Genomic DNA, 4441 nt, shown 5'->3' on the forward strand with positions numbered 1-4441 from the left:
CCTCCGTGAACTTCCTGACCTTGAACACGTCCGCCATGTTGACTCTGGGCCTCATGGAGGATGTCAGTCGAGTGCAAAGGGACACACCGAGAGGACGAACAAAATCGTGAGCATGGTTCAGCAATTACACAAATGTGAGAGTCAGTTTGCAATGCCTGGACGTGTATGTTGAAACAGCATGTTCTAGTATGTTTGTGAGCAGTGAATGTGAGTGAACATGTTAAGTGTGTCTGTGCTGTGAATGTGTGATTATCACCATGCAGATAATGGGCATCAGCAGCTTGTCGCTTGGCACATCCATCCAGGTCAATTCTATGGCAGCCGGGTCCCCAGGCGTGCACCGGGTCAGTCATCCACTATCAATTGACTGTTGGCACGAGATGGCCCTCACCTAGAGTACCATCACACAAACAAACTCTCCTCAATAGTAGAGAAAGCGATACACCTTTAGTGTGGTGTACAAGAGTCAACTACAATAGAGTTCCTATATCATGTGTACAGTGCCTTGCGAAAGTATTCGGCCCCCTTGAACTTTGCGACCTTTTGCCACATTTCAGGCTTCAAACATAAAGATATAAAACTGTATTTTTTTGTGAACAATCAACAACAAGTGGGACACAATCATGAAGTGGAACGACATTTATTGGATATTTCAAACTTTTTTAACAAATCAAAAACTGAAAAATTGGGCGTGCAAAATTATTCAGCCCCCTTAAGTTAATACTTTGTAGCGCCACCTTTTGCTGCGATTACAGCTGTAAGTCGCTTGGGGTATGTCTCTATCAGTTTTGCACATCGAGAGACTGAAATTTTTTCCCATTCCTTCTTGCAAAACAGCTCGAGCTCAGTGAGGTTGGATGGAGAGCATTTGTGAACAGCAGTTTTCAGTTCTTTCCACAGATTCTCGATTGGATTCAGGTCTGGACTTTGACTTGGCCATTCTAACACCTGGATATGTTTATTTTTGAACCATTCCATTGTAGATTTTGCTTTATGTTTTGGATCATTGTCTTGTTGGAAGACAAATCTCCGTCCCAGTCTCAGGTCTTTTGCAGACTCCATCAGGTTTTCTTCCAGAATGGTCCTGTATTTGGCTCCATCCATCTTCCCATCAATTTTAACCATCTTCCCTGTCCCTGCTGAAGAAAAGCAGGCCCAAACCATGATGCTGCCACCACCATGTTTGACAGTGGGGATGGTGTGTTCAACTGTGTTGCTTTTACGCCAAACATAACGTTTTGCATTGTTGCCAAAAAGTTCAATTTTGGTTTCATCTGACCAGAGCACCTTCTTCCACATGTTTGGTGTGTCTCCCAGGTGGCTTGTGGCAAACTTTAAACAACACTTTTTATGGATATCTTTAAGAAATGGCTTTCTTCTTGCCACTCTTCCATAAAGGCCAGATTTGTGCAATATACGACTGATTGTTGTCCTATGGACAGAGTCTCCCACCTCAGCTGTAGATCTCTGCAGTTCATCCAGAGTGATCATGGGCCTCTTGGCTGCATCTCTGATCAGTCTTCTCCTTGTATGAGCTGAAAGTTTAGAGGGACGGCCAGGTCTTGGTAGATTTGCAGTGGTCTGATACTCCTTCCATTTCAATATTATCGCTTGCACAGTGCTCCTTGGGATGTTTAAAGCTTGGGAAATCTTTTTGTGTCCAAATCCGGCTTTAAACTTCTTCACAACAGTATCTCGGACCTGCCTGGTGTGTTCCTTGTTCTTCATGATGCTCTCTGCGCTTTTAACGGACCTCTGAGACTATCACAGTGCAGGTGCATTTATACGGAGACTTGATTACACACAGGTGGATTGTATTTATCATCATTAGTCATTTAGGTCAACATTGGATCATTCAGAGATCCTCACTGAACTTCTGGAGAGAGTTTGCTGCACTGAAAGTAAAGGGGATGAATAATTTTGCACGCCCAATTTTTCAGTTTTTGATTTGTTAAAAAAGTTTGAAATATCCAATAAATGTCGTTCCACTTCATGATTGTGTCCCACTTGTTGTTGATTCTTCACAAAAAAATACAGTTTTTTATCTTTATGTTTGAAGCCTGAAATGTGGCAAAAGGTCGCAAAGTTCAAGGGGGCCGAATACTTTCGCAAGGCACTGTATAAGTTACCTTTTTGAAGTGTGTGGTTGACTGCACTTTCCTGACAGGCTGCATGAGCGCATCTCATACAAGTGATGCTAATGTCAGCCCCAGGGTAGCCTGTTGTCTTTTTGGCGAGCTTACACAGGTCTGCGTCACTCAGGCTGTGGGTCAGGATGCCCAGGTGCAGCCGGAACATCTGGGTCCTTGTGGGCTCCTCTGGGTGAGGGATGTAGATACGCTTCTCAAACCTGACAGTGACATAATGCACTGACGAGAATTATGTATTGTGATGGAGACGGAGGGGATGGCTGCCGTCTAATCGGCTCTTAACCAACCATGCTATTTTGTTCGTTTTTTCACATTGGTCGTGACTTTTACATAATGTTGCTGCTATCGTCTCTTATGACGGTAGCAGCATCAGAACTGGGACATCAGAACTAGGATTACTCATCTCAGATTAGACGAAGAGTGTTTCCACATTGAGTCGGATGGGAGGGAGACCCGACACCGGACCAGGCCCAGATCCCCGTCATTCACTGGAGAAGGAAACTGAGATTTGGCGGAAAAAGATCAGGATGCCTTGTAAGGATCAGGTGACGAGTGGCAAATCTGCCTTCCATCTTGCTAGCGTTCAATCTCTGAAAATAAATGGGACGAACGGAAAGCATGTATATCCTAGCAACGGGACATTAAAAACTGTAATGTCTTATGTTTCACCAAGTCGTGGCTGAATGACGACATCAACATACAGCTGGTGGGTTATACCCTGTAGGCAGGATAGAACAGCAGCCTCAGGTAAGACACGGGGTGGGGGCCTATGCATATTTGTAAACAAAAGCTGGTGCACAATATCTAAGGAAGTCTCTAGGTTTTAGTCACCTGAGGTAGAGTATCTCATAATAGTGTGGTCTACAGCCTATCTACCTAGAGAGTTCATCTGTATTTTTCATAGCTATCTACATACCACCACAGACCGATGCTGGCACTAAAACCGCACTCAATAAGCTGTATACAGCTATAAGCAAACAGGAACCACTCACCCAGAGGCGGCGCTCCTAGTGGCCAGGGACTTTAATGCAGGGAAACTTAAAACAGTTTTACCTAATATTTTTATCAGCAGGTTAAATGTGCAACCAGAGGGGGGAAAACAATTGAGACCACCTTTACTCCACACACACAGAGATGCATACAAAGCTCTCTCTCGCATTCTGTTTGGCAAATCTGACCATAACTCTATTCCCCTGATTCCTGCTTACAAGCAAAAAATTCAAGCAGGAAGCACCATTGACTGGATCTATAAAAAAAAAAATGGTCAGACGAAGCAGAAGCTAAACGACAGGACTGTTTTGTTAGCAGACTGGGATAGGTTGCGGGATTCTTACAATGGCATTGAGGAGTACACCACATCAGTCATTGGCTTTATCAATAAGTGCATCGAGGACGTCGTCCCACAGTGACCGCCCGTCCGTACTTACATACATACACCAACCAGAAGCCATGAATTACAGGCAACATTCGCACTGAGCTAAAAAAGGTAGAGCTGCTGCTTTCAAGGAACAGGACTAACCCAGAAGCTTAAGAAATCCCACTATTCCCTCCGACAAACCATCAAACAGGCAAAGCGTCAATACAGGACTAAGATCGAATCGAACTACACCGGCTCCGACGCTTGTCGCATGTGGCAGGGCTTGTATACTATTACAGACTACAAATGGAAGCACAGACGAGAGCTGCCCATCGACACAAGCCTACCAGACGAGCTAAATAACTTATGCTCGCTTCGAGGCAAGTAACAAGCATGAATGAGAGCATCAGCTGTTCCGGATGCCCCCCCCCCCCCCCCTTTACACTGCTTCTACTACACTGCTCAAAAAAATAAAGGGAACACTAAAATAACACATCCTAGATCTGAATGAATGAAATATTCTTATTAGATACTTTTTTCTTTACATAGTTGAATGTGCTGACAACAAAATCACACAAAAATTATCAATGGAAATCAAATGTATCACTTGGAGTCACGCTCAAAAGTAAAGTGGAAAACCACACTACAGGCTGATCCAACTTTGATGTAATGTCCTTAAAACAAGTCAAAATGAGGCTCAGTAGTGTGTGTGGCCTCCACGTGCCTGTATGACCTCCCTACAACACCTGGGCATGCTCCTGATGAGGTGGCGGATGGTCTCCTGAGGGATCTCCTCCCAGACCTGGACTAAAGCATCCGCCAACTCCTGGACAGTCTGTGGTGCAACGTGGCGTTGGTGGATGGAGCGAGACATGATGTCCCAGATGTGCTCAATTGGATTCAGGTCTGGGGAACGGGCGGGCCAGTCCATAGC

This window comes from Oncorhynchus clarkii, chromosome 6 (assembly GCF_045791955.1).
Source record: "Oncorhynchus clarkii lewisi isolate Uvic-CL-2024 chromosome 6, UVic_Ocla_1.0, whole genome shotgun sequence".
Taxonomy (NCBI): domain Eukaryota; kingdom Metazoa; phylum Chordata; class Actinopteri; order Salmoniformes; family Salmonidae; genus Oncorhynchus; species Oncorhynchus clarkii.